Source organism: Coregonus lavaretus (assembly GCF_964263955.1).
Source record: "Coregonus lavaretus genome assembly, contig: HAP1_SCAFFOLD_810, whole genome shotgun sequence".
Classification (NCBI taxonomy): Eukaryota; Metazoa; Chordata; class Actinopteri; order Salmoniformes; family Salmonidae; genus Coregonus; species Coregonus lavaretus.
The window spans coordinates 1-12,194 of NW_028161077.1; positions in this window are offsets into that span (position 1 = coordinate 1).

Here is a 12,194-nt window from a genome sequence, read left to right on the forward strand (position 1 = left end):
ATGGGGCTTTCCACGGTCGACTTAAGCGAGCTCCACCTCTTCTAATTTTAATTAACTCTAACAAATGGCCGCGCCCCTGACCATGAGGTAGTCTGTGCTGTGGACCGTGTCCAAGGTGACCCAACACTACCCGCCCCTGTGTGTTCCGACCGGGAGGCGAACATGTGCGGTCCAAGTCTGGGAGGCGGAGCGGCGTAGTGGCTTAAACTAGGTTTATTTCTGTGCCCTGTAAACCCAACGCTGAACCCAACGGATCCCAACCCGTCCCAGAGAGGAGAAGTCACCACTGCAGCTGTGTGTGTGTGTGTGTGTGTGTGTGTGTGTGTGTGTTTGTGTGTGAGAGAGAGAGAGAGAGAGAGAGAGAGAGAGAGAGAGAGAGAGAGAGAGAGAGAGAGAGAGAGAGAGAGAGAGAGAGAGAGAGAGAGAGAGAGATGCTGGCAAACAGTGTGAGAAAGAATAGGTCTGAAGACTTAAATACGAACCACTGTAGGCCTGTCACGTTTGTGGGTGTGTGTAAGTAGAAGCCGGGAAAGGAATAGCTATATGTGTTTGTGTATGTAGCAATTTACCCTCAAGCAGAATCTTCAATTGGTCTGAAACAGTACACATACACACATGCACAGTAACTATTGTCCTGTGGGAAGAAAAACGATTCCTCATTCTTCCACAAGGAGGCAGTAGTGGTTAAATAAGTAGGTTGACCAGTGCAGCTGGACTGACTGTCTTCTACTGTGGGACTCAAGCTGTCACGTCACCCTCACTCCTACAGGTAGCATCAATGACCCTGTTACCTGAACACAACCATCAAACAACATCACTGCAATGCTGCAGCAAGGTCTATACATTAACACTAAAGAGATCCAAAGGTAGACCTAACTCACTCCACTAGACAAAGTTCCAAGTCTACTGGTCTCTCTGAGACGACAGAACAGTACATGCATCCCCTAAACCTTTGACCTCATGTTTTCATGGTGATGAGAGTAGTAGAGTGTGTATGCTGCTCACCTTTGCATCTCTCACAGCAGGCTCCCGTCTGTTTGACCACCAGAGCACAGTCCTCAGACACCAGGGGACACTTCTCCTGCTTACAGTCTGCCTTCCTTCCTGATGGAGGGAGGGAGGGAAGGAGGGAGGGAGAGAGATAGCGTGAAAGAGAGAGGGGGGGAGGAGAGAGAGAAAGATAGAAAAGAGGTGGAGAGAGAAAGAAAGAGGGGAGGAGAGAGAGAAGAAAGTGGGGGAGAGAGAGGAAGAGAGAGACACTTTTTGTTTGCCACAGTGTATTCACATAATAAAAAACTCCTACACATTCTTTGTCGACACACTCACTTTTTAAAGGGTAAAATGAACTCACTTGATAAGATCACTCGAGTTACATGTACTTTATGCAGAAATTCTCTTTCTCTCTTCTCACTTTATATACTCCCTTAACATTATCACTTTGCCACTAGCTTTATACACTCTCTTTATATAGTCCCCATTTACTCTGTGCAACCTAACTGGAGTGTATAATGAGTCAACTTCAAAGCCGGACTGTGGCCCAGATAACTAAAATAAAACTGGGCGGTTTTATTTACGGAGTGCTTTCACTGGATCCCTAACACGCTGGTTTGGGTGATGTCATCAGTGAAGGCGAGAGAGGGAGGGTGAGAGAAGGGCGGCGAGAGAGGGAGGGTGAGAGAAGGGCGGCGAGAGAGGGAGGGTGAGAGAAGGGCGGCGAGAGGCGAAGGCACATGGAATCCACACAGTCTATGTAAAGCCCTCTCTAAACCACTGGCCTAAGTTGTAGGAATTTTCAGAGCACTTTCAACAGCCAGTTTGAGACAAATATGTCTGAGAGGGAGATATATGATGCCAGATAGATAGAGGGATGGATTGAAAGTGAGAGAAAGAGATATGGAAGGAATGACAGAAAGGAAGACAGATACCATCAGACATTAGGAGAGAAAGAGACTAGAGAGAGAGAGAGAGAGAGAGAGAGAGAGAGAGAGAGAGAGAGAGAGAGAGAGAGAGAGAGAGAGAGAGAGAGAGAGAGAGAGAGAGAGAGAGAGATAGAGAAATAGAAAGAGTGGAGAGAAGTTATGTGTCTTTTCTAAGGACCCCAGTTATCTCCAGTAGTGTCATAGTGGTCACATCTTTGTCCTTGAATCTTTATGTCTCTCCACACCTGTGCTTTCCCAGTTGGGCTATGGAGCCATTCCACTCGGCAGACATTAACACTAAGTGGTGTGAAAAGGTTTGACCCCTCTCAGCAAAGGTCAGGGGTCAATTCAGGTCACCACGCCTCATAAACACTCAACAAACCGTGCACTTTCTGAGGCTTCTTACAGGTCTACTGGTGGTATGTCGTGGCTTCTAATAGGCCAACGGGTGGTCTGGGGATTGTTATTGGACTACTGCTATTCTCTAGCATAATAACTAGAGAAATCTTTGACCTGAGGGGTAATAACATGTTGATAGGTTAATGAGACCATCTAAACATATATATGTAAAATATGTAAGATGTATTGATCACTGACATGATGGTCATGTGCTATGGGCAGATGATCACTAGATGGCGACAGCACAGTCAGTTTCACTATCTCCATATGCCAACTTCAGATAATCAAAATGTGTTCAGTCAAACCATGGTCTATGTATAATTTCTCTCTCCCAGTCTTTTCCACTATCACTCTCTCTCCTCCTTCTATCTCTCAGCCTGGCCTCAGAGGGCATGCCAGAACAAGCTGACATGCTCGCCAGCCACCGTGCCGCCGGTCTTTCATGGAAGGATGGAGAGATCACTAAAAGGCTCTTCAGAGGTGCACTCAAGTCAAAGGCCTACTTAAGCCTGGACTACTTGCCCTCGTGACCCTTCACCTCCCTCCAAAACAAACAGGTCGCGACCCCACAGAGCAGCAGTGGCGACTTACAACTAGATGAAAAAGGATAGGGCAATATATACATTTCACTGAGAAGTCACAAGCCTTTCCAAGAAGTAGGCCTATTCCTGCACCAGTGGTAGAAAGTGAATGGTGCTGAATGAACTGAATGTAACTGTTGGCTCCGATGTGTAGGTAGGCTAGTTCCATGAATTTTCTTTGAATTCAGATGGTTGTTGTCCTTCTTTATGTCCTGGCAGGTAGCCTAGCGGTTCGGATAACCGATCCGATAAGGTGAAAATCTGTCGATTCGCCCTTGAGCAAGGCACTTAACCCTAATTTAATCCAGGGGTGCCATACTACAGTGGAGGCTGCTGAGGGGAGGACGGAAACCATGTGCTTGATGTATTTGTATACCATTCCACTTACTCCGCTCCAGCCATTAACACGAGCCCATCCTCCCCAATTAAGGTACCACCAACCTCCTGTGCCATACTACTATGGCTGTCCCTGTAAAACAACACATTTCACTGCACCTATCTGGTGTGTGACAATAAAACATATACAGTACCAGTCAAAAGTTTGGACACACCTACTCATTCCAGGGTTTTTCTTTATTTGTACTATTTTCTACATTGTAGAATAATAGTGAAGAGATCAAAACTATGAAATAACACATATGGAAGTAACCAACAAAGTGTTAAACAAATCAAAATATATGTTATATTTGAGATTCTTCAAATAGCCAACCTTTGCCTTGATGACAGCTTTGCACACTCTTGGCATTCTCTCAACCAGCTTCACCTGGAATGCTTTTCCAACAGTCTTGAAGGAGTTCCCACATATGCTGACCACTTGTTGGCTGCTTTTCCTTCACTCTGCAGTCCGACTCATCCCAAACCATCTCAATTGGTTTGAGGTCGGGGGATTGTGGAGGCCAGGTCATCTGATGCAGCACTCCTTCACTCCTCCTTCTTGGTAAAATAGCCCTTACACAGCCTGAAGGTGTGTTGGGTCATTGTCCTGTTGAAAAACAAATAATAGTCCCACTAAGCCCAAACCAGATGGGATGGCGTATCACTGCAGAATGCTGTGGTAGCCATGCTGGTTAAGTGTGCCTTGAATTCTAAATAAATCACAGACAGTGTCACCAGCAAAGCACCCCCACACCATAACACCTCCTCCTCCATGCTTTACGGTGGGAACTACACATGCGGAGATCATCCGTTCACCCACACCGCGTCTCACAAAGCCACGCCGGTTGGAACCAAAAATCTCCAATTTGGACTCCAGACCAAAGGGCAGATTTCCACCGGTCTAATGTCCATTGCTCGTGTTTCTTGGCCCAAGCAAGTCTCTTCTTCTTATTGGTGTCCTTTAGAAGTGGTTTCTTTGCAGCAATTCGACCATGAAGGCCTGATTCACACAGTCTCCTCTGAACAGTTGATGTTGAGATGTGTCTGTGACTTGAACTCTGTGAAGCATTTATTTGGGCTGCAGTTTCTGAGGCTGGTAACTCTAATGAACTTATCCTCTGCAGCAGAGGTAACTCTGGGTCTTCTATTCCTGTGGCGGTCCTCATGAGAGCCAGTTTCATCATAGCGTTTGATGGTTTTGCGACTGCACTTGAAGAAACGTTCAAAGTTCTTGAAATGTTCCGTATTGACTGACCTTCATGTCTTAAAGTAATGATGGACTGTCGTTTCTCTTTGCTTATTTGAGCTGTTCTTGCCATAATATGGACTTGGTCTTTTACCAAATAAGGCTATCTTCTGTATACCACCCCTACCTTGTCATAACACAACTGATTGGCTCAAATGCATTAAGAAGGAAAGAAATTCCACAAATTTAACTTTTAAGAAGGCACACCTGTTAATTGAAATGCATTCCAGGTGACTACCTCATGAAGCTGGTTGAGAGAATGCGAAGAGTGTGCAAAGCTATCATCAAGGCAAAGGTTGGCTATTTGAAGAATCTCAAATATAAAATATATTTTGATTTGTTTAACACTTCTTTGGTTACCATATGAGTCCATATATGTTATTTCATAGTTTTGATGTCTTCACTATTATTCTACAATGTAAAAAATAGTCAAAATAAAGAAAAACCCTTGAATGAGTAGGTGTGTCCAAACTTTCGACTGGTAGTGTATATATATATATATATATATATAAAATTATCTACCCCTCCATTAGAAGTATCCTGGGAGGTCCAATAGCAATGCTGCCCTGACGGTTCTCTAACACCATCTTTGCTCTATAGACCACTGGGAGAACTGTACCACTAACCTCACAGTGCACTGACAGAAAGGGGGAAAGAAAAGGATGAGAGAGAGAGCGGGAAATAAAGGAGGATTGTGTCTTCTGTGAGTCTTCTAGACTACACTCTTAGAAAAAAGGGTTCCAAAAGGGTTCTTCAGCTGTCCCCATAGGAGAACCCTTTTTGGTTCCAGGTAAAATCATTTTGGGTTCCATGTAGAATCCTCTGTAGAAAAGGTTCTACATGGAACCCAAAAGGGTTCTACCTGCAACCAAAAATGGTTATTCAAAGTGTTTTCCTATAGGCAGCCGAAGAACCCTTCACATGCCGATTCCGCACATAAATCGAATGTTATTGCATCTCTGTACCTAGACAGACATGCTCTCTGGCTTAGTGGTTTGCTGATAACGTCAGCGGCAGAGGTAAAGACTGTAAAGTTACACGGTGAGTATTGATCTCCATGTTTGTGGAGCGGTTGGAACAGGAAAGGACCTTTGGCTTCCAAATGTTTGCAGATCACTGGTCAGCCCACTGAGCTCATCAATCACTGCTACCGAGAAAGAGGGGGCAAAAAGAGAGGGAGAGTAGTAGACAGCAGGTTAACTGGCTGTCTGTATATTATGTTTAGCGAGCGGGAGGCAGATTCCTGCGTCTAGTGAGACGACTGCTGAAAAGAATGGCTTCTCTGTGTGCCTCAGTTTCCGCCAGTGAAGTGCCATTAACAGGTACTCCGCAACTGGGAGCCTGTGAGTGACACTAGAGCCCTGACGGCTCACCCCCCACCCTTTAAAATCCGCTAACCCCCCCTAAAGACAGCATGGCGACACACTGGGGCCAGTGACATGGCGGACGGGCCAAGATGAAAGGCTAGCCGTGGCCCTCTGATGACTGATAGCATTCAGCAGGGCTCCTAGTGATGGAAGCCTGATAAGGAGGTGGTTAGCAGAGGAGACATATCAAAGAGACTATCAGAGCCGCTAGAGCCAGCAGAGGCAGCACGGCCAAAGTAGCACGCACAGTGCACACATACATATATAACCTTGCACACACACACTGTTTCTCTGTTTCACATAGGGTAAATACCCTGCAAGTCAAACAGGACATTTGTTGAAACTTCCTCACCACATTACACTTTTAAAGAGGGACTAAAAAGACAGGCGAGGGAGAGTATTATTGAATCTGGCTGCTGGTGACAGAAAAGCCTCTCACTTCCATTCTCAACCCCTAAAACAATGACCTTCACATTGTTCCAGGAAAGACCCTCCTTTGACATTTGTAGCCTGGATTTAACAGGCAGTGGGGGCGTCTTTAAACAAACAATACAATTTTGTTTAAAAGCCAGTGTGGGCTTAGAAGGGAAATAATTACATAACTAGCCTACTGCTCTTTTTGAAAAGGTGGCAACATTATTCATTATTCTTTGTGATTAATAGAAAAAAACTGTACAGGCCTATTTGCCCACTTAGACCTACAACTCGGCTATAGACTATACATAATTAGGCCGCAATATGAATATTAAGGTTATTCAGTCAAGTGCAGAGGCAAGAATTACGCACAACAATTACGTTGTGTTCCTCCTCCGTGGAACCTACTTGCCAAGAACAAAAAGGGAAGCAGAAGCCTGTAGCTCAATGTCAACTAACAATTACCTGCCCTAACACCATTTGAAAGTTATTTAGCAAGAATTGGGATTTGTTCTCACCAGACAGACGCAGGTGATGCACGGGTTGTCCGTTATGTTGGGTATGTGGAGCACCTCTCCTTCGTTCTCGCAGCTGGCTTCTGTACCTGTGAAGGGCGCAAGGAGAGAGGCAATAAATTCGCGCCTTTTCATCCTCATTGACGTGATAAAACAGCGAAACAACACGCATCATAGAAATTATGTTATGGACAGGCTTGCCATATTCGAATTGTGCTTTTTCTTTAGGCCTACCACGAATTGCACCGGCTATGCCATGACGGTGAGGTATATTTTGTAAACGTTAAAAGAAGTAGGCCTAATAGTCTGAGTTTTATCGACAAGTTTATATTTCTAACTTAATTTGATTATATAGGCTATAGCCTATAACTTTTTCTAAATGACGAAATATTAGATCAGCTTATCTCAGAATGATTTTGTTAGAGCGACTTAAATTTAGATGAGACATAACATTTTTATTTGAGCATGGTAGTGGCAGCAAGGGAAAGTATTAGGTGACAAAGTGGTTTCTGTGAGAATTACAGGAGGGGTGGGGGGAGGCAATTACCCCGACGTTAGCCTACCCTACAACCTTCGCGTGTAATTAAACCAGCACAGATTTAAGTTATTGTGGGGAAACAACACTTTATATATATATTTGCCATTTAGCAGACGCTTTTATCCAAAGCGACTTACAGTCATGTGCGCATACATTTTTACGTATGGGTGGTCCCGGGGATCGAACCCACCAGCCTGGCGTTACAAGCGCCGTGCTCTACCAATTGAGCTACAGAGGACTACTTTAGCCTCAATCCAATGAGGTTTTTCTTATTTTATAAAACGGAGATGAATGAATAGCCCTATAAATGTTGTTTACTCTTCATCCACCTCCTGCAGCGGAGAACAGTGACAGGGCGCATTTGTCTTTCTACAACCAGCCAACTTTCCTCTCCCACGAAAACGGTGCCTTCAACTCCGGGCCCTGCATGGAAGACAATAGACAGATGATATACCGCATATTTCGAATACCAGGTAGCGACACGCCATGGGAATTTGATCCGTTAGGATTATACTATAATGGTAGCCTACTCAGTTGATACCGATAGGCAGGTTTTTCTTTCCCCTGAAATAAATTATCATGTTTGCACAATGATAACGCGCCAGGTGACTTGGATACTGACCTCGACAGCACGACCCAACACGAGTTTCCAAAACAGTAGATTGGCAAATGATACTGGTAATGCAATGCGCCTATCATAAGGTTTCAAACGAGCCCGGCGGTACCAGTTACCCGACAGAAGGTTGCTTGTCAAATTCTAAATGTTTCAGCTGAATGGGGTGATGATGATTGGATTTGCAAAAAGGCATCAACGTAAGGGCATTTCAAAATGTTTTAACCCAACTTATAACCTCAATTCAATGACATGGTGACATTTGTTGTTGATTTAACGTTAGTTGACAACTCAACCAAATGTAGCCTAAATCAAAACTAGACATTGAGCTGACGTCTGTGCCTAGTGGGAAGTAACGGGAAAAGTGAATAGCCTATTCCCGTAGGCCTAATAGGCTAGTTTTTGGACTATATTCTTGTTTTTGTCAATTACTTGACATGTTTTGAAAAAATAGGCCAAGTCAATGTATTTTACCTGTAATTAAAGGCGAGGAGGACTGTGGAATTTGGAACAGTAAAAACACGAATAAAAAGCTGCAGGTGAACTTAATATAAAGTTCCAAGGCGCTCGAGCAGCAATATAACACCATCCTAAAATTGGTCCAGTAAAAAAGAAAGAAAGGAAAACGTAAAAAATAAAATGGTATGCTAGAATATATATATATATATATATATATATATTTAAATCCCCATGGGTTGGTGTGCGAATGAAAACCCTAGAATATATGGGACTCCAGCATAATTGCCCCCATTCAGGCTACTATAGCGTTCCTCAGTTCGTTTTGTTCCAGCCCATAACCTTCAGTTTGTCAAATTGCAAAACGACATCGCGTGTCCTCGGGCATCCGACAATCGACATGACACATGAAAATTACAATGACAATGCCGAGCGGACAGCCAGGCGACAGTCCTCATGTCACGTCCAGGAGCGCTCTTGTTTTCCCAAAAACTGTGCTGGGGTAAGAAAATGTTTCCCAAAAAGTTTTAGTGAAAAACAAAGTTGATAAGATATTAAAGTAAAACAGATGCGTATAATAAAAATGACAAATAAAACTATTGGGAAATAAATTCCCAAAATAGACTAAAGATATACTCGTAATTAAATGTCTTCAAAAATCCTCATGTTTGGCAATACCAAAAATATTACAGATGTTGTCAAGCGCTAAAATAAACCGGTTGCGTTCGGAATTGTAGGTCCGTTTTGCGCGGAGATGCTGTCCAACTGTCTCAGGCTGAGTAGCGGGCTTTAGGTTTGGCTACACGAGCCGGCACTGGTCTCTCTCACTCGGAGCTCCGCGAGAAGCAAACCACCTCCAGCCCAAAGTTACAGTTAACTGCTCCTACTGAGGCGCACGGCGATGCCAGCGTAATAGAAACCCTACTACTCCAGTTAAACATCCCCGCAGGGTGCAGGAACCTCCTCCAAACAAAACGAGAACGGCCCCTCAATATTTAAATCGTTGCCGGGGTTTTAATAATCCCAGTGAATTTACGTCCAATCTTGCCCGCTGCTCCCTGCGGCTGTGGTAATGAAACCCTCCGTACAATACCGCGCTGTGAGAGACCCACCTACTGCTATCGGATCTCGAGGCTGGATCTCGTTTCACTACAAACAAGCCTGGATACACAACATGCGCTTCACCTGTCCTTACTGTTAATCTCTGCTGCGCTCTTTCAACACCGTCAAACTGCAAAAGGTGGAGAAACGCAGAATGGAACAACGAAAATTCACTAATTCAGGCCACTTTGTAACAAGGTGGGGTTTCTGCGCACCTCGAGCTGCCGGGGGACCAAGCGTCATCTCACAATTGTTAACCCCCCCGCCCCCCGCCCCGCATTGATGGGGAGCACCACAATCTCTGTCTGTTCAGTATCATATACTTTCAATTTTCCAGTCATATCCTCAATGCAACAATTATTTGATAAATTAGCCATTTTCTTTGTAGACCCCACTTCAATGGTCTGATGGCAATTCAGTATATATGATTGATAACATTTCAATAGCCTATAATAAGGGCACATATCTAGTTTAGGCTACATTAATCAGCTTGCATGACATGAAGTGTCTGTTACTGTTGTTTGAGACAGATTTAGAAATCTACACCTTTTAAAACAGTTTGGCACTCTTAAAATTGTGCTTCTGAAGAACCTCAAATGGGAAGGAAAAGCATTTCTTCAAAGAACCAATTATGACCCAACCCTACATTTAACTGTCAAGGAACAATGTTTTCTTTTATCTAATTGCATTGCTCTTGTTACTTCACATTGTAAACATGCCACGAGTGACGAGTAAACTTAGTGAATGTGTGTGTGTCTGTGTGTTAGAGAGCGAGAAAGGGAGTGTGTGTCACTGTCTTTGTGTCTACAGTGTGTGTGCATTCAGCAGTACAGATGAACGTTGTGTTAATATTCAACGCTTGATGGCGCCAAAGAGCACCCGTTTGAAGTAGAGGTGTCTATTCCCAAATTCTCCGCAAGATTATTACAGATGCCGAGTTTGAACAGTTATTTATTTAACTGTGACATAAATGACCCTCTTCCACTCTAAAACGAAATAGCCCTATTGGGCTGTCGTAATTCAGACTCCTTTGTATGGACCTTTGTAGCTCAGTTGGTAGAGCATGGCGCTTGTAATGCTAGGGTGGTGGGTTTGAATCCCGGAACGACTCATAAGTAAAACGTATTCACGCATGACTGTAAACCGCTTTGGATAAAAGCGTCTGCTAAATGGCATATATTATAGAGCAGGGAGGGTTGGGCAACTTTGATGGTGGCGGGGGACATAAAAAAAACGGAACTCATGAGGTGCCGCCGTGGCTCGTGGGTCTGCATACCCCCACCTTGCAAACAAAACATTTCAGCGGCTCCCCTCATGACAGCGAATATATATATTTTTTGTTTTAAGTTAATTTCCTGCAATTCTGCACATTTTGCCATGGGGTGTAGAGAAAATGTTCCAGTTTTAAAACAAGTTTGCTGCAATTCTACACATTTTGCCATGGGGTATAGAGAAGATTTTGCAATTTTATAACTCATTTCATTACATTTTACATTTACATTTTAGTCATTTAGCAGACGCTCTTATCCAGAGCGACTTACAGTTAGTGAATACATCTTTTTTTTTATACTGGCCCCCCGTGGGAATCAAACCCACAACCCTGGCGTTGCAAACGCCATGCTCTATCAACTGAGCTACATCCCTGCCGGCCATTCCCTCCCCTACCCTGGACGACGCTGGGCCAATTGTGCGCCGCCCATGAGTCTCCCGGTCACGGCCGGCTGCGACAGAGCCTGGATTCGAACCAGGATCTCTAGTGGCACAGTTAACACTGCGATGCAGTGCCTTAGACCACTGCGCCACTCAGGAGACATTTCATGCAATTCTATTAATTTTGCCATGGGGAGAGAGAAAAATGTGCAGTTTTACAGCTAATTTCCTGCAATTCTACCCATTTTGCCATAGCTTGAGGTTGGTAATTAGACCATGCTTACTACTACTACATAATAATAATAATAATGATAATAATAATAATATGCCATTTAGCAGACGCTATTATCCAAAGCGATTTACAGTCATGTGTGCATACATTTTTTACGTATGGGTGGTCCCGGGGATCGAACCCACTACCCTGGCGTTACAAGCGCCATGCTCTACCAATTGAGCTACAGATGACCACCTACATGTTTAGATAGCTGGCCACTAGACTAATTTACCAATCTAAAAATGTTCAGCTGACATGGCTAATTGAGTGGCTGCTGATGCACAACCACATTTCGAAGTTGCACTTTGTGTATTCTATTATTCTAAAAAAAAAAGGTCCCCCAAAAAATACATTATATTTGCATTTTATTTATTTTTGTGTGAAATTGGTCCATGGGCCTACAAATGGGGGGAAGAGTTGCCCAACCCTGTTATAGTGTTGTGCGAACATGACTAAGTCAATTTGGATAAAAGCATCTGCTAAATGGCATATATTATTATATAATATATTATAGTGTTGTGCTTTTGTGTCACTGTCCCTGCTTGAGTCAATCAGTGGGAAGGGAATTTTGATCATTGTGTCTACTACTACATCTCATTGACATAGGGCAGATGTTGTGTAGACATTGTGTAGATGTTGCACTGACGTTAAGAGAGCCCTGGGAGGCAGCTGTCCAGGGTTAAAACTGCGGGCAGACAGTGGGTCTGGGTCCAGAGGGTAAGGGGTTAGACTCAGCTGTCGTGTCA